This window comes from Schistocerca nitens, chromosome 5, assembly GCF_023898315.1.
Source record: "Schistocerca nitens isolate TAMUIC-IGC-003100 chromosome 5, iqSchNite1.1, whole genome shotgun sequence".
In the NCBI taxonomy this organism is placed as follows: domain Eukaryota; kingdom Metazoa; phylum Arthropoda; class Insecta; order Orthoptera; family Acrididae; genus Schistocerca; species Schistocerca nitens.
In genome coordinates, this window is record NC_064618.1 from 67,007,636 (window position 1) to 67,027,843 (window position 20,208).

Here is a 20,208-nt window from a genome sequence, read left to right on the forward strand (position 1 = left end):
TTTCAGTATGCGCCCAATAAGATTACCATATTCCTGTACATAGCCATGAAGATAAATGTATAGACACTTTTGTCAAGTATCAGAGATGTATGCGAGAAAACGATTAACGTACCAATACCAAACGAACTTCAGATTGTCAATTGTAAATAGCATCCAGAACCAAGTTAACACTTACAGCACGGTGCCCGTACGCCATACGGGCGCGGCCGCTCTGACGTTGGCGACGGCGCCCGTATACCGTACGGGCGAGCCTTTATTTGGCTCCGTAAGCGCGTTTAGCGCGTCTCCGAAGCAGTATCGTCAACTAATGTGAAGCTATTTCATTCTTCTTCCGCACGAGGCAAGCACTTACCGGCTATCTCATCCTGGGAGCGGCTGTGACCACTGCAAAGACGAAGTTACCTGCAGTTCACTCACAGGTGTTTACGATCGTGAAAATATTGCGCAGCGAGTTGACGGAGGCAGAGATCTTAGATATTCTTTATGGAGATGCAGGATCTGAAATAGACGATTCTGACAAAGAGGATTCGTACTCTCCAGACGAAAGTACAAGTGATGATTCAGGTATGTATATGTCTCAATTGTTCATAAATTGAAGAGTTCGTTACCGCATTTTGTATTGTGCGTAATGTTCAATACTTCACTTGCATTTAGTACGTTTTAGTACCAATCTTAGCATTATTTTTTTCTGTGCAGACAGTGGTACACATCATCAGTCACCATCCATGGTACCTTGTCGTGTGTGCCTCACTGAGCACCAGACGATCAGCCATCACTGCCGGATTTCTAGGAAGTAGTCGGCGTAGCACAGCATTTTTCAGATGCCACTAAGGAACTTCAATATTTTAGTAATTTCTTTGATGACGACCTTATTCGGCTCATAAAAAGTGAAACGAACCTGTACGCTGGTAACGTTATTACGGCAATTAAACGCAAAGGTAGCCTGAAAATAAACTCTGTTTGGCACAAGTGGTCTGCAGTAAAATTGCAAGAGATTTACTGGTCTCTCAGTATTATTTTGCATATGCGCGTCGTCAAATTGCCGAAAATCAGTGATTATTGGGCAACAGACCCGTTTCCGTAGACAGGATTTGCGAGTAAATTGTTGAGTCGCGATCGATTTTCCGTTACATTGTCGATGTTACACTTCAATGACAATGCTACGTTCATTAGCAGAGGCGAAGGAAAGCACGACCCACTTCACAAAGTGAGGCCTTTGTTTGATTTCTTTGTGAATAAAAGAAAATTAGTTTTCGTCCAGGCATGAATCTGACAATAGATGAGACAATGTGTCCGATTCGTGGTAGAACAAGCTTCAGAGTATACATGAAAAACAAACCCAATATATATGGAATAAAATTTTATGCACTCTGCGATTCATCAACTGGTTATATGCTAAACTGTGATGTATATACAGGTTCTGCAGGCAGTGTTGACAATAGTATCCAGGGCCTTGTAAAAAGGTTGTGTTCACAGTACTTTGGCAAAGAACATTGCATTTACATGGATAGGTGCTGCACCAGTCCATCTCTTTAGGACGTGTTGTGGGAAAATAAGGCTCTTGGAGTGGGAACTGTAATGGAAAACAGGAAAGGTTTGCGATGAATATTCACAACACTAAAACAAAAAAAAAAGATAGTTTTTCAAAGGTCTCTTGGCAGTGAAGTGGAAGTCAAAACGAGATGTTTGTTGTCTTTCCACAAAGCATAAGTCTACCAGCACTAGTATTCAAGTGAGGGCCAAAGGTGGAATAGCAGAAATTGTAAAGCCAGTCGTTATTATTGATTACAATAAGAATAAAGCTGGGGTTGACAGAGCAGATCAGTTCAAATAGTTCAAATGGCTCTGAGCACTATGGGACTCAACTGCTGTGGTCATCAGCCCCTAGAACTTAGAACTACTTAAACCTAACTAACCTAAGGACATCACACACACCCATGCCCGAGGTAGGATTCGAACCTGCGACCGTAGTAGTCGCACGGTTCCGGACTGCGCGCCTGCAGATCAGTTCTCCAGCTATTTTCCGTTAGCCCGAAAAACTTTGAAGTGGTGGTAAAAGCTGTTCTTCCACTTGATTATCGTGTCAACTGTCAATAGTTTTATTTTATATAAAGAGAACACTAGGAAGAATGTATCCCTAGTAGACTTTATTCACAGAGTGGGGAAGAAATTGGCTGAGAACGCCGGAAATATTTTTCAGCAAGAAGCCGCTTCATCATCGCAAATTGAGAGGACATTTGCAAGGCACTTTCCAAAAAAGGTCCCAACCACTGCAAACAAGTTGAATACTACTAGGTATTGCAAAGGAAGAAAGAGACGGGTAAGCGCATCAGGAAGGAAAGTAGATGGTGGTGCAAAGACTGTGGCATTGGCCTCTGCGTCCCACAGTGTTTCCAGGATTTTCACACAAAGGCTAACTACATCTGAACTATTAAAATACTCTAGTTTACAGGTATCTGCAGTAAAACGGTCCAGTGATATTTTGTTTTAAATTTAGATACAGTAATAATGGCATTACTCAAGAGAGGGATCATGTAAAACTTTTTATCCACGACATTTTTGTGTTTTCGTTTTTTACTTATAACATCCATTTATATTTTATCTTGTAAAATAAACTCACATTTGCGTAAATCTCTTACTTTTTCCTTTTAAATGATGCAAGAACCATATTCCTATCATTTTTCTGTTCTTTGCAATCTAATTTCAAACATCCATTAAATATGCCAGTTCACAGCCAAGTGCCGGGTGTAAAGAGGGCAGTGTTGAAAGTGTTTAGTAATTTTTGTGCTTGTTATTATTTTAATAAATGTGTGTGAAAATTAATAAAGTTCTGTTTAAGGTTGGTCACCATCAATCTGCTACTCTAAGCGTGCAAGTGGCATTTCTGTTGTCTGACCAAACGGCAGAAAATAAACACGCCACGATAAGACCCAGAGACATATTGCTGACACTCGCCTACTTCGTTAGAGCGACAAGCCAAAAGATCTGATTGTGTGTGTACCGAAGGTCTTACAGTACGCACACCACACAAACATTATGGGATAACTAAGTTTGTCACATAAATCGTTCAATAATATTTAGGCACAATTAAATATTTGAGACAGTATAAAGGTTTATAAAGTTGTACGGCAATTCGAAACAAGTTCTTTGCTGTCTAAAAGGTTTACCCAACATATGCTGAACGTCGTTCAACGTTCAGTGGGGAGTGGTTTCGCATCAACTTTATGTAATACTAAGCAGTTTAAAGGAAACGTGATTAACGGCGGCAACCACTCTACGGAAATCCCAACATTAATAGCGAATCACAAGTAATATCATTGTTCACATTACTCATCAACAGTTACTTGTACACAAAGTTGTACTTTAAATGACATGACATCCGGAAGCAAATCCAGAACGTAAAGCCATTGTTAACCAAGCAAAGCTTCGTGCCTTATCGAGACTCGATCACTAGGCAGAAAGAGACGTCAAATATTGACGTTTGCACCACTACCAGTTATCAATTCCCAACTAGAACGTAAATGACGATAATGTTTGTACGAAACCAGGAACCCTAACTTGACAATTACCTTCTTGGTAATTAACCTCGAAAGACGTTGTATATTGTTGCATTGTCAAGTAACAAAGAATGCACAAGTTTAAAATTGAAATGCTATCATGTAATGCCGGTAAGAAGGATGCGAACCCAGCACCTAATCGGATTGTTGAATAAGTACGTAAAATCGGAATATAGATATCACAGCTTGTCACCAGTAGTGAGGTTGGAACCTTAAATGATGGCTAAAGTTGTATTGCCTGACCGGGATTTGAACCCGGTGCCTACCGCTGTCGTTGTCTGACCAGGAACAGACGAGATGTGTCCAATGTTGGTCCACCATTTGCGAGATGTGGGCACGCTTAACTAGAAATAAGGTGCGCGACGAAAACGTCTATGCTGACTGAGAGTCGAACGCCGTACACATGGTTATGAAGACACGTTAATAATCAAATACTTATTCAGTAGTTGCTAGGAGTAGCATGTTTAGTTGCAAACCTTAAGGCCTTTCTCATCCCTAGTAACGTGTTGCCTAATATCTGCGATATCATGGTGTTAATTTAGAAGCAGATTGACTGCCGTAAAGAGCAATGTTCTCTAGTAGTCGTGTATCATTGAGATGTAAATGAAGTGCCTCAGCAGAAAGTAATTTCCGTCATGCAGCACGTATCGTTTCAGAGACACTGCGTATATGTTTTAGTGCACAAATCGTGTATTATATACTACGTATATAATATTATTTGGATAAGCTGCCGCCAAACCTGTTAACTTTTACATTCCGCTTAGTGGTTGTGATTGAATACACGTTTTCTTAAGGCTACATCCAATGCAGAGCGCTTACAAGAAATAATAGTTTCCTGCGTCATGCTATTGCTAGCTGGGTGAAATATTTTGTGGTAGCTATGTTTAAAATGAATGAATTTTAGAAAGTATTGTTCGTCAAATATTTGAATGAATCGTTAACTGTAGGTGTGCCTGCTATTGTTATAGCATAATAGCTGTTGCTGCGTTAGTTTATACTACAGACTCGGGTAGGTTAGGTGTAACTTTTGATCCTTCAAGGGGTAATCGTGGCCTTGCGGCCCGGGTCTGTACTAGCCACGGCTCGCGAGCTACGGGCCAGCCAGGCTGGCGTAGGCGAGACGGAAGTGAGCGAGCGGGCGGTGAAGAGGCTGTTCCATCAGAGAAGCTGGCAGACGGTATGGCTTACCACATACCACTGCAACGAGATGGTGGAGGATCTGCCTTCAACGAGGCACCACCAACAGGGCTCCTGGCTCAGGCACGAAGTGAATGAGCTCACAGCAGGAAGACAAGGACTTTGTGTCTAGGAGCAGAGAAAATACATTTCTGAACGCGAAGCAGTTGCGGCGGGAGACAAACTTCCCCAGCTCCAGTGACACGATTAGCCGAAGGCTGAGGGACGCTGGACTTCATGCACGACGATCCGCCGTGAAACAACAGCTCAGCGAAGATAACGTTTTATACCGGCTAGCATTTGCGGAGCTCCATCTGGGGGCGTCGTGGGAGAACGTCATTCCACTGATGAGAAGGTGTTTTCCACCAGTAACGACGGTCCACGAATCGTTTACAGGCCGCAAGGGATTCGCCAGCGACGCGAATATGTTACCATGACGAGAAGAAGTGGCCGGCTATCGTTTACCTGCTGGGGTTGGATTTGTGCGAGAGGGGCGGGAATTCTTCACAGGATAGAAGGAACTCTGGACAGCGCGCAGTATGCCCACATATTGTAAAATGTGATGCTTCCGTGAGTGCGAATGCTGTACGCAGAAGGAGACGTCACATTGCAAGAGGACCATTTTCCCATTCAAAAGTCTGCATTTGTTCAGCAGCGGCTCTTCACGATTGGCGTCAACGTCATTGACTGGCCGCCACGGGCGGCTGATATGAACCCCATGGAAAATATGTTGGCTGAGGTCGCCAGAACATTAAGAGAGAACTGGCCACGAAACCAACAAACTACTGCGGACGCTCTTTGGGACTGCGTCCTGGAAGCCTGGGAGGAAGTTGGTTCTTCAGGCTGTTACGTCCGACGGCTTATACATTCTATGCCAAGACTCATGATGGAAGTAAAAAATAATGAGGGATTCTGGATTAAATATTAGAGTCCTTAAAATGTTTTCTTATGTCTTCTTTCTCATCATTTTTCCGCGTTGGGAGCGAGTGAAAAATCACGTGACAATAGAAAAGGTACAATATGGGTTAATTTTCCTTTGTGTTGCCTTTTTAATTCAAGTTGGTTTCTTTCGAATATACAGTTTGTTAAATATTCTATTTTGATTTCATTTATACCCTGTCTAGATACTTACAAACTATTCAGCGTAGATGGACTGTGTCACAGCAGTTTTTGTTATTTCAAATACATCTCTCTCTTCCCCTCCATCAATGAATACACCCACCGTCCTCCACACAATACGCAAACGATTACATATTATGTTTCCTCGTTGTTAATATCTCCTCTATTCTCTCTCACACTCTGTCTCTTATAATATCGCCGCAAGTGACCTTCTATTCCATTCCCCCAAAACTTTCTAAACAAATCTAGCAGTTGCCAATGACGCTACAATTTCTCTTTTAATTGCTGCTGTGTTTATTCTCTGTCATTCTTCTCAACACCTATGAAACCATATTCTTTGATCTCTCCTTCCCTATAACCCATTCTTCGTTCTGAAAACAGTCCTTCCTTATCTCTCGGTCCTTAGATGAAACTAACTGTGGCACACATCTAAGTAAGCAATACTTTGCAAGCATTTCACGCTTATATTTTGCAATTTTGCACTTCTATCCATTCCCTCCTTCCTGTTACCCGTCCCCTTACATCTGCATCTACATCTAAATGAATACTCTGCAATTCATAATTATGTGCTTGGCAGGGGGTTCTGTGGTCCGGTGGATTAATCTTGTATTGATGTGTAAAATGTGTAGGTTCACATCTCACGTCAGGCGTAGGTTTTTAACACACACAAGTAACTCTCTTTCACACCAAGTAACGCCAAGTGCAGAACGCCAGTAAGCTCGGTAGTTCAATATCCGCAGTAAAGATAACATCCCTTCGCTGCCGACTGGGGCAGAGCGGCATTCGTTTGAGCTGTGACAGATGGAGAAACCCCGGAAGGCAGAGACTCTGTCACCAGCAAGCCGTCGTAAACTAGAAAACGTATTTCATTTAATGAACCAATTGCCATGTAAGTTCACAAGGCTCTTACTTTATTTGAAACTGAAACGTTGAAAATTGTGGAGTTGGACTGGAATTCGAATTCGATTTCACCGTGTTCCCCAAGATTTCCAACTCTTCTAAGCCTCCTCGAAAGGCACCTATCTGATTTCGAATGCTAATCAGCACAAAATATTCATTATTTCATTTCAAGCCCTAACATGTGCACTGCGAACTACTAGTGATAAGTAGTTGCATTTTCAAAGTCTCTTCGTGCGTTGTCAGCTGTAACGTGTTCGTTTAAACTCACAGCCACATGATGATCTTCTTATCACAATATTACAAGATCAAACGCTTCCTTACATCTTTTCAAGTCCAAACATTCCTCCCCATCCAACTGGCGAAAACGGATTTGGGTTTGACGTTTTGTTCCTTGTGATCACCAACGACGATATGTTGTGGATTCAATTTCTAGCCAGCAGAGTGTTTTCCATCACGTCACTGAAAGTACAGACATGCACTCCTAGCTATTATTGGAAAGAATTTTATAGTTACAGTGTCTTCATGACCACGTATGCGGGGTTTGAATTCCATTCAGCACAGACCTTTTCGTCGCCTGATGTCTAGCTAAACATTGACACATCTTGCTTCTGGTAAACCAACAATAGCTATTTATCGTCCGTTCCTGACTAAAAAACGAAGGCGGTAGATGCTGAGTTCGAATTCCAATGAGGCAAAAAAAAAAAATTAAATCTATCGTCATTTAAGGTTATTGGTGAAAACATTTGATATTTAACGTATGTTTTAAGTACTTCGTTAACAATCCGATTAGGTGCTGGGTTCGCATCCCTGTCACAAGTTTTACATGATGGCATTTCAATTTTAAACATGATCATAACTTATTCCTTGTGAATGACACAATAATAAATGTCGTTGGGGGTAGTTCCCAGGAAAGTAACTGTTATGACAAGATTCCCAGTTCAGTACAAACATTTTCGTCATTTATTTTCAGGATCTGAATTGATAATTGATACTGGTGCAAACGTTTACACTTCACGTCTCTTTATAACTAGTGACCGGGTCTCAATAAGGCAAAAACAAAGCTTAGCTTAGCTAACAATGGCTATAGGTGCTGGATTTGAGTCCAGGTCCACAACGACGACGTTGGTCATGTCATTTAAAGTTAAAATTTGAGTACAAGTAGCTGTTGATGTGTTACGAGAACAATGATATCACATGTGATTCGATGTTAATGTTGAGATTTCCGGAGAGAGTTTCTTGTCGTTAACTGCGTTTTAATACTGGTTCGTCTAATATCCAGTTTCCAGAGCCACTCGCCGTTGAGCGACGTTCAGCACGTGGATGGAAAACCTTGTCTCAAGTATTGAATTTTGACTAAGGATTACTGTAAGATATATGTCACTTGTTGTAATTCAGGTTAGTTTATGAGTGTTATGGGGTGTCTAATCGCTTAGAACGTGTTTTCTAATCTTTTGTATGACGATATTAGTTGACGCTTACACTGACTGCCATAAAGACCGTTGGTCTCTAGTAGTCTCTTGCGGTACCCATTGTGAGAACTCAAACGACTTTTGCTGTTTAGAGGACCTGCAACACAGCTACGTTATGTTGGTTGTATTCGTCAGTGACCCACTTTCTTTGCTGTCAAGTGTACATTTTAATCATAGCGAAGGGAGGCAGTTTGCCAGGTGCCGTTATGTTGTGAGGAGAATGTTTTGGAGCTTACTGGTATTGGTGGGCATGTAGGTTCGTCCTTCCACAGGTGATCACACTCTTTACAGCTCGCTGGGGAAGAGGTCTTTCTCTAGATTTCCGATGCTGCCTCTGGATCACAGGGTTCGACTTCCGGCAGGGTTGGGGATTTTCTCTTCCCGGAGACTGGGATTTAGTGTTGTCCTCATCGTTTAATCATCATCATTTGGGACAGTGAGTAGATTGGACTGTGTAAAAGATTCCTAGGTGTAAAAATTGGGACTTTTTATGGGCGCTGATGACCGCGCAGTTGAGCACCCCACAAACCAAACATCATCATCATCTGAGAGACTTTATTACATAGCACAGATAACGCGTGCAGTATTCCTCTTCGTTACTTACATGATTTGTTGTCACAGGGCGCTGTTTCAGTTTGTTTCCATGACCAGATCTCAACCACGAACACCCTACCCTATGTTACTTACAATCACTAGAACTGACATAAAATGACGGCACCAAGTGCATTTGTTAAACGTGTGTTTATTTGGGGGTGGGGAAATAAATATCGATAATTTTACCTTTTCTTACGGACATGCCTTAGCAACTCTATTTTTTAACTAACTTCGTTACTAAGAAGTTTGTTAATTCAGTTCCTTTTGTTGCCGCAACTGTGATCCAACTTCAAAAAACTTGCCTTTGCTCTTAGTACTCTTAGTTCTGAACATCAAGCGAGGCCCGCGACTGTAAACACATCGGGGTTGTAGGAATTTGAGCGGAGCTGTACTGCTCTCATCCGAGTTCGTATTTACGCGATTCAGAGAACGTAGTGGGAGGTACGTTGAGCCGAGCCGCCCCCCGCAGCCAGCACGGAGGCAGATGGCCGGCGTCAGAGTGCGAGTGGCCGTGTACCTGCAGTTAATCCTCGGCCGCAGCCAGCGGTGTGAGGGACTCGTGTTTGGTACTCATCTTCAAGTCTGTAAGCCTAAAAGCTGCCGCTGCCAGAGTTGGACATCTCGCTGCTTTCCCATGCGCTCATCGGCGTGGCGTACAGTGTTGCCATGAGATAACATTAGCGGCTCTCGTTCCACTGAAAAGGATGTTCCATTATTTTTATGTAACACACATGTACATGTACACAACTTCATTAATTATGAGCCCCATTTGTCTTTAACAGTACCGCTTACTGGGTCACTCAATTATTTACCGCTGTAACCAGGCGATTTTTGTGTTTCTAAAGAGCCAATAATTTAGTTATTATTTTTCTTTTGTTGTTATTATTTTGCTTATTATTATGTGTTGTCAAATGTGACAAAAGAAGTATCTTTGTCTTACTGGATACACTTTGTTAACGAAACTCTCTTCTTATGCAATAGTATATTTATTTTATACTCATAGAAGTAGTGACCTGAAATATTATATACAGTGTACTTGCACCTAATTTGTGTTTTTTGCATCGAAGAAACATTAATTCACGGGAGAGTGTACTCACTTTGCTAAGGAAATTTTATTTTGCTATGTTAAAGTATGTCGGAATCTATGCTGACGAAGGCAAAAGCTGTGCAGATATCGCTATTGATTTGTTTTCCTCTCGTTAGACACGGGCAGGGTTCCACACTTCTCTTTTACATTGTAACACAGACATGGAAGTTGCAGTATTTATGTTATGATACTCGGACTCAGTTCCGTATAGCTTCTTATTAAGTTGCTTACTGGAATATTTTTAGTTCGTTTTATTCGGATATAGACCTCATATTCAATCTGTGAAGGAAGTATCCTCTACGGCAGCGATACTATGCAGTAAGGATTGAGGACAGACATCAAGGAAGCTCTGTATTTCAATCTGGGGGGGACAGGAGCGTGATGCGGCGATACCGGTTTGTTACATTCACTACATATATAATGGAAGATCTGGGCCTGCGAATTATGACATTTTACTACACGTTAGCTTCAGTTGTTGCAAAGTGGCAAGACGTACCACTTGTGAGTGGGTAAACAATGGCAGCAATATAGGACGTTTCCCACGAGGAGCTCCCATGGGCAGAAGCCGCTTTGGGTATCTTTTTAAAGCAGTGTGAATCGTTTGAGGTCTAGAGAGATTTTAACAAATGCTCACAGATTTCCTAAAAGCAGAAACAGAGAACGGAGCCACCACTTTGTTTTCGAAAATAGCGTGGGGTGCGAGCTATATTTATACATCCAGACATGGTTCCGACAATCAGATAGACTTAGTTTGTCGGCACAAGATACTAGAAGTGCTGCAGGAGAAAACTCTCCATTTCGTTGCACGCAGCCGGAGGGGGGGGGGGGGGGGGGGGAGGGAATAAGGAGGCTGATTTTCAGTTGTCACTATAGCAAACCCTTGCGATTTCTTTCTCTGCGTCGGTTTTTCCGAGAGGTGTGCAAGACTCAGTAGTTGATTCTGGAGCGAGCGCACCGCAACGGTTAGTCTCTTCTCGTTGGAGAATCGTTGTTTGGTGGTCTCCTACAGTTTGGCGCCGCTCCTTTACCTGATTTGGAGTAAGTGACACGATTAGTGTTTGTCTTTGTCCTGCTTAGCTCACAGCTTGCTAGTCTGTTTGGCAGCTTGCAATTGGTTTTTATCTTCAATTTTCTAACATACTTGTGTCAAAATTCAATGTCACCCAATATATGCCAGTTTTGTTAGCGGCACAGATTTTTGAAAGAGATTTGCTTTTCAATTTACAGCCTTCCAGAGAGCATTCTTTCACTTTCGCACAGATACGGTGTTTATATATCTGGATATTATCAGTTTCGTGATTCAGAAGAATCTTAACATCGTGCACGTCTGCAATTTACATTTTTTGAAAGTAATGTAGAGCAAGCCCACATCAAATTGAACTATTGATTGAGAGCAAATAAATTGGTATTTCTAAGATAACATTCCGATGATGTGACCATTTCCTTGGAAAGTAAATATCGTCAATGATTCTAGCACACTGTATTGAAGTCTCACTGCGACGATATTTCCAACGTAAAACAGGTGCCATTACGAGAAACATAGTTTTGTCTTTAAATCTGTAACGTTAGCTGAGTCTATTTTAACTACATGAATTGATTTAAATTTTGTTTTGAAGACAGTGAAAACTCAGGTCCATTAGCACTTTGCAGCGTGAATAATTATCAAATTAAAGTTTGTATGATTGTGTTCGGTTCTGTCTGAGTATGGACTCGGTTGTTTGGTCATTTGCGTGTTGCGCTGATGAGTATGGCAAACAGCCTGCACAAACGACTGCTTAACCATAGTTGACTCACACATAGTATTACAAGTAGGACAAAAGACGTAAACATTTCACCCAGAAAATTCGTGGCTTACTTTGATGAGGTTCTGAACGAATTGTAGTACCTCCGTTTGTCTGTAAGGCGTTAAGTATTAACTACACTAGAACGATGACGTTAATGTTTGGACATTTTTCCTGCGTAACTAGCACACATTTCTCGTAAACCGATAAGAAACTCATCTTTTCAACTATATCAATCCTACTGAGAGCATAGATCTACAGTAATGGAACGTAGCAATTATATGGTTGGGAGGAATTACAACCGTCTCACGTAGGTAAGTCAGGGCTCGATTTTTAATCCCTTCTGACTTATGTGAAAAGTACATACCTCAGTATATTCAACAATACTGTTTTCTTGTATTATAATGAAACAACACTGCGACTGCACTAAATAAACTCAGTTCAAAGTTATTGTTATTAGCAGTGTAGATTTGTTTAAGTCTGTGAAACCCAAGAACTAATTAGGTACGTTGTAGGTAATTTTTCTCCTTCCGATACACTTGTAGCATTTCTTTTTTCAGGAAATCCGCAATCCTTCCTTCCAGCTCATTATTACATTGCTGTAGTCTGCAAGAGAAATTCTGTCCGTCAGTAAGTCAACAATTTTTTTATACTGTATGTATAATGACTCTAACATACCGGTAGCGTGAAAACTACGCCAGCGTGTGTTCATGTCTTGTTTCAATGATGAGTAGACGCCGCTTTCCTTAACACACTGCACACCGAATTTTGCTTTACTTATTGTTGCTGCGATGTTAAGGGGTGGTTTGACAAAATATTAATCGAAAGTGTGGCTAAATGCTATACTTATACAATGTGCAACATAACAAAGTTTTTCGCGATTTTCCAAGGCTTTTACTACACTCCTGGAAATGGAAAAAAGAACACATTGACACCGGTGTGTCAGATCCACCATACTTGCTCCGGACACTGCGAGAGGGCTGTACAAGCAATGATCACACGCACGGCACAGCGGACACACCAGGAACAGGAACCGCGGTGTTGGCCGTCGAATGGCGCTAGCTGCGCAGCATTTGTGCACCGCCGCCGTCAGTGTCAGCCAGTTTGCCGTGGCATACGGAGCTCCATCGCAGTCTTTAACACTGGTAGCATGCCGCGACAGCGTGGACGTGAACCGTATGTGCAGTTGACGGACTTTGAGCGAGGGCGTATAGTGGGCATGCGGGAGGCCGGGTGGACGTACCGCCGAATTGCTCAACACGTGGGGCGTGAGGTCTCCACAGTACATCGATGTTGTCGCCAGTGGTCGGCGGAAGGTGCACGTGCCCGTCGACCTGGGACCGGACCGCAGCGACGCACGGATGCACGCCAAGACCGTAGGATCCTACGTAGTGCCGTAGGGGACCGCACCGCCACTTCCCAGCAAATTAGGGACACTGTTGCTCCTGGGGTATCGGCGACGACCATTCGCAACCGTCTCCATGAAGCTGGGCTACGGTCCCGCACACCGTTAGGCCGTCTTCCGCTCACGCCCCAACATCGTGCAGCCCGCCTCCAGTGGTGTTGCGACAGCCGTGAATGGAGGGACGAATGGAGACGTGTCGTCTTCAGCGATGAGAGTCGCTTCTGCCTTGGTGCCAATGATGGTCGTATGCGTGTTTGGCGCCGTGCAGGTGAGCGCCACAATCAGGACTGCATACGACCGAGGCACACAGGGCCAACACCCGGCATCATGGTGTGGGGAGCGATCTCCTACACTGGCCGTACACCACTGGTGATCGTCGAGGGGACACTGAATAGTGCACGGTACATCCAAACCGTCATCAAACCCATCGTTCTACCACTCCTAGACCGGCAAGGGAACTTGCTGTTCCAACAGGACAATGCACGTCCGCATGTATCCCGTGCCACCCAACGTGCTCTAGAAGGTGTAAGTCAACTACCCTGGTCAGCAAGATCTCCGGATCTGTCCCCCATTGAGCATGTTTGGGACTGGATGAAGCGTATTCTCACGCGGTCTGCACGTCCAGCACGAACGCTGGTCCAACTGAGGCGCCAGGAGGAAATGGCATGGCAAGCCGTTCCACAGGACTACATCCAGCATCTCTACGATCATCTCCATTGGAGAATAGCAGCCTGCATTGCTGCGAAAGGTGGATATACACTGTACTAGTGCCGACATTGTGCATGCTCTGTTGCCTGTGTCTATGTGCCTGTGGTTCTGTCAGTGTGATCATGTGATGTATCTGACCCCAGGAATGTGTCAATAAAGTTTCCCCTTCCTGGGACAATGAATTCACGGTGTTCTTATTTCAATTTCCAGGAGTGTATATTGGGGCCCTCGCCTGAGTGAAAAACAAAACTGTGCCTCGTGTCCAGCGAAATGATCCAATCATCCAACTTTTCTTATATTTCTTCCATAATATTATCTCCAGTCTTCTTAACATCCCCGAATTTAGTTGTAAATTAAACATTATTCACAAGAGATAAAAGTGTTTTTATGTAATGTGCTGTAGTGTCAACGCATGTCATTGTGCGAATCAGTCCACGTAACAACCATTGCAATACACGTTGTATTAATAAGTACATTAATAACAGATGGCTTTACATTGTTACGAACTGCATCATTATGTTCTCTGTTTTGTCTAATTATAGCAGAGGAATATGGCGTGACATCTCAAAATTTGCACTTAGGTCTATTCATACCTGGTCAAGTTCTTTGAATGCTGCAGCTGAAATAGCACTGAAACGCCTCAAGACTTTAGTGCACGTTGCAAAACTATTTGCTGCTGCAATGTTTTGTATCATTGAAGGAGCTGTGTCAGTGCGGGTTTCTTAAAACTGCTAGTGTTTAAATGATATTTTTGCAAGTAGAAATACGAGCAGTTTTTTCCCTACAGACTTATGTTCTCGTTTACAGCCAACAGAAATTTGTTCCATACATCGCTGTTTAACCTCTCCCTTTTCTTCAAAATGTACACACTGGTTTGAAACTTGTATGTTTTATGTTAACCGGGGACCTAGAAACGACGGGGAGGCGTCGTCCCCGCCGCAGCCGCAGTGGTCCACAACCCCACGACGACTACCGCAGTCCGCCCCTGCGCCGCCCCACACCACACCGAGGGTATTGTGCGGTTCGGCCCCCGGTGGAACCCCAGGGAACGTCTCACACCAGACAAGTGTAACCCATATGTTTGCGTGGTAGAGTAATGGTGGTGTACGCGTACGTGGAGAACTTGTTTGCGCAGCAATCGCCGACATAGTGTAGCTAAGGCAGAAGAAGGGGATGCACCCCGTATTCACCGAGGCAGATGGGAAACCGCCTAAAAACCATCCACAGACTGGCCTGCTCGCCGGACCTCGACACAAGTCCGCCAGGCGGAGTCATGCCGGGGACCAGGCGCTCCTTCCCGCTCCGGAAAGCCACGCGTTAGACCACTCGGCTATCCGGGATTGCATGGTTTGAAACTTACTCCTTGCTGCACTGGTTCCTCACGTAGCATGACTACAGATACACACAAACCCCAAGGGAGAAACATGTGTCCAAGAAGGAGCTGTATGACGTAAACCAAAAAATTTAGCCGTTTTTCTACGTCTGATGTATGATGTAGAGAGGTGGCACACCAGTCTCCAACTTTAAAAACATTGTCAGTCAGAGGAGCGTTCACATCTTAGGCCATGATCTCGGTGTTTCCCATTAATACCGTTGCTGTATGTGGTTAATAACTTTTTACACAAGGAACTTGTGAAACCTGTAGAGAACTTGTACATCAGGAGCCACAGTGGAGGCGATGGAGAACAGGGAGATGACTTGGGAGGTCATAAATGCTGAGTGCAGCGCTAAGGCTTGGTGAGTGATTCTGGGAAGCAGCACACAGTGGACTGTAGCTTCAGAGATACTTCTGACTGTAGGCACTCAACTCCTTCCACTTAGGAGTCAGACCGAAGGGCACCTGATCAGAAAAACGTTTTAGCCGGACAATGTGGCAGTCCATCGCAAAGGTAGCCAGTTGACAGAAAGTGGGTGCAGAAAGCCATTTCAGAGAGACTGAGCAAGCTGTGTCTTCGTGCAAATGGTGGGAAGGTCATAAAACTCAATGCATTTTGTTAGAAGCTGGCATGATACAGACTGGCTGGTTAACGCGTTTAGTGATGGCAAGACTGTAGCCCTGACTGACGCCAGGCAGTCGCCAGGTTCATTTAGCGAGCAGCAAAAATGTATATTTCAGTCGTGTCTGTCTGGGAAGCTTAACAGCCTCCTTTCAAAAATTGGAAATGGTCAGCCCAGAAAGATTTCGTCTCTGTGTAAACGACGGAGTGGTCCCAGCTAGGCAGATGTTTTTGCCAAAAGATTACCATGCTCTATGTGAGAACGACACCACCGTAGTCTAAAATTTTCTTTTATCGAGGAAGAGAGATTTGGAGCCGCAGATTGACTCCTCTCAGAAATGCAAAGTGAAAGCTTACTCTCCAGCATGGGAACCCTGCTGCTGTCACTGGATTGGCTACCTGGCCAACAGAACTGTCAGGTGGGGAGACTCAATTGGTTGCGAAATTTGGAGGTGGTTTCGATTTTGCTAATTCGGCTCCTATACAGAGGCTTGATTAATTGTGGTTCTTTGCACCCTTGGTCTTCTGGTCCTCCCCTGGTGCGGAACCCCACGTAATTCACTTGTGAGTGAGACTTGCGGTTTGAATCTTGTGGTGGTGGTCTAAGAGTCAGTGGCAGTTTGTAACTGTACTGACAGTGGAACTGCAAATCATCTCAGACATTGCCACGAGACTGAACTCATTCACGCTGATTGTCCATCCGAAGTTTCACAACACCACACGCCACATGCCTGTATGTCAAATTGGTTTCGCCAGACCACCGAATGAGTGCAACTAACACTGAAATCTTTTGGGATTTCAGGGCTCTGACAGCGTAGCATCCCGCGTTCCGATAATGATCACAAAATTTTCGTGGACGCGTCGGAACAATACAGCTGCCACAGCACACCACGCTTCACCCTTACCGCGCCGTTTTTTGCTGCCATCTGAATCAAGGCGGAAAGGTTAACCACCGCAGCACTAGCGCAAGGGGGTTAATTGATATTCACAGCTCACTGTTCTCAGGGAACCACAGTTTGTGGTGTACTGGCTAGTAGTTGATTCCATTTGATCAGTGTCGGGCCACACAGTGGATTCATGTAGACAAAATCGTTTATTTCGTAAAATGGATTACTTCAGGGGGAAATCTGTATAGCTTACACTCTAATGTACTCTTTGCCAATCAAACACCATTCCTTTTCTGATAGGTGCTGACCTTTTTTTGTATGGTTCATCAGCTAGTAGTAGTTAGAAAAGGATAATACAACTTGTCATTATTTTGTAAATTTAAATACGCTACTTTTCTCATTCTCTCTCTCTCTCAACTGTTCACTGTTTTTATATTATTGTGGTGTTACATCCGTGCACCAATAATTTAAAGTTCAATCTTATCCATTTAGTTAATTAGATTATTAATTTGAGTTCTGAAACAGAACTCAGGCAACAAAAGTGCCATAAATAGATTCAATAATTCTTATACATATAATGAAGCGTGTAGCTCAAGATTTGGAGGTTACTGAGAAGATAATACTTTATATAAAAACAATAACATTTAGCATCACTCAGACATATATGTATGATTAAAGCAAGCGACTACTAGAAGTGTTTGTTCAAATCTGATGCCAATCACATAAGAACGGCTCCAGTCACGCCAGTATCAGAATGCAAATCTTGTTTGCTTTAAATAAACGCTGTAACTGCTGTGAACGTCTGTTACCTTTTAGATTAGATGTGTTGATTTGGTGTTAGTCAAGAATGCATTAAGGTGACAAAGATGCCATTACGTCGTGTAATAGGGGTACGAGAAGCTGCATGTTCCCTCTGTGAAACTGCAGAGGGACCTGGCAGGAGTTTAGACACTGTTCATGAATGCTGGCAGCGGTGGTCATGTTTACGAGAAGACTGGGCTCCAGAGTGCCACTTGACACTATCGTAAGGGGGGACCATCGGGCTGTGGCGTATCATACTGCATTTGTAGTAGCAATCTAAGCAGCAGTCGGCACCACAGTGACACAACCAACTGTTACATATCGGTTACCTCAAGGGCAGATCCGAATCAGAACCCTGTAGCGTGGATTCCAGTGACCCCAATCCACCACCATCTGCGACTTCAGTGGTGTCAAGTGAGAGCTCATTGGAGAAAAAGCTGGAGATCCGTTTCGTTTTCTGATGAAAGTATTTCTGCCTTGGTGCCAGTGATGGCTGTGTTGTGGCTATAAGTAGACCAGCTGAGGGTCTGCAACCAACCTGTCTCCATGCTATACACACTGGATCTGCACCTGTAGTTATGGTCTCGTATGCGATTTCGTATGAAAGCAGGAGCACTCTCGTGTTTATCCCACATACCCATACTTCATATTTGTACGTCAGTCTGGTGATTCGAATACCTGTGCCACAATTCGAGAACAGCATTCGAGGAAGTGTTTCTCAACGTGACACCGCAAGCCCACATACACAGTTCACATGTTGTCTTGGCCTGCTAGATCACCAGATCTGCTACACTCGAGCACACATGGGGCGTCACCGGACTACAACTCAGCGTCATCCACCAGCAGCGTTACCCATTCCTGCATTGACTGACCAAATGCAGCAGGCATGGAACTCTTTCCCACAATCTGACATCCGGCACCTGTGCAGCGTAGTGCTTACATATTTACAGGGTGTTTCAAAAATGACCGGTATATTTGAAACGGCAATAAAAACTAAACGAGCAGCGATAGAAATACACCGTTTGTCGCAATATGCTTGGGACAACAGTACATTTTCAGGCGGACAAACTTTCGAAATTTCAGTAGTTAAAATTTTGAACAACAGATGGCGCTGCAAGTGATGTGAAAGATATAGAAGACAATGCAGTCTGTGGGTGCGCCATTCTGTACGTCGTCTTTCTGCTGTAAGCGTGTGCTGTTCACAACGTGCAAGTGTGCTGTGGACAACATGGTTTATTCCTTAGAACAGAGGGTTTTTCTGGTGTTGGAATTCCACCGCCTAGAACACAGTGTTTTTGCAACAAGAGAGGCAACCACAGAGGGCAACGCGCAGCTAGTGCAGCAGGTGATCCAACAGCGGCCTCGGGTTTCTGTTCGCCGTGTTGCAGCTGCGGTCCAAATGACGCCAACGTCCACGTATCGTCTCATGCGCCAGAGTTTACACCTCTATCCATATAAAATTCAAACGCGGCAACCCCTCAGCGCCGCTACCATTGCTGCACGAGAGATATTCGCTAACGATATAGTGTACAGGATTGATGACGGCGATATGCATGTGGGCAGCATTTGGTTTACTGACGAAGCTTATTTTTGCCTGGACGGCTTCGTCAATAAACAGAACTGGCGCATATGGGGAACCGAAAAGCCCCATGTTGCAGTCCCATCGTCCCTGCATCCTCAAAAAGTACTGGTCTGGGCCGCCATTTCTTCCAAAGGAATCATTGGCCCATTTTTCAGATCCGAAACGATTACTGCATCACGCTATCTGGACATTCTTCGTGAATTTGTGGCGGTACAAACTGCCTTAGACGACACTGCGAACACCTCGTGGTTTATGCAAGATGGTGCCCGGCCACATCGCACGGCCGACGTTTTTAATTTCCTGAATGTATATTTCGATGATCGTGTGATTGCTTTGGGCTATCCGAAGCATACAGGAGGCGGCGTGAATTGGCCTCCCTATTCGCCAGACATGAACCCCTGTGACTTCTTTCTGTGGGGACACTTGCTAGACCAGGTGTACCGCCAGAGTCCAGAAACAATTGAACAGCTGAAGCAGTACATGTCATCTGCATGTGAAGCCATTCCGCCAGACACGTTGTCAAAGGTTTCGGGTAATTTCATTCAGAGACTACGTCATATTATTGCTACGCATGGTGGATATGTGGAAAATATCGTACTATAGAGTTTCCCAGACCGCAGCGCCATCTGTTGTTGACAATTGTAACTACTGTAATTTCGAAAGTTTTATCTGCCTGAAAATGTACTGTTGTCCCAAGCATATTGCAACAAACGGTGTATTTCTATCGCTGCTCGTTTACTTTTTATTACCGTTTCAAATATACCGGTCATTTTTGAAACACCCTGTACATGCTTTCATTGAATTTTCTGGTGGTTACACCGGCTATTAATTTACCAGCTATTCACGTTTGCAGTGGCTTATTTCGCACTTACATTAACCTGCAAGTCAGTTAAATGAAGCTCTACAATAATTGTATTTTAGTGCTGCAATTTTTTATTTTTTTTATTTTTTTTCAGCCAGTGAAGGATTTGGCCACTGCTTATATAGACGGACTCCACAAGTGTTGCGGCCAGCCTATCCAGTTAGGCCGCGAACGGACCACCTCAAATTTTGTGCTCGCTTTGTCTGTAGTGCGGGACTAGTATCGGCCGCCACAGAAGGTGCTTAGTTCATGCACCAATGCTGACTGCTATTCATCGGCGACA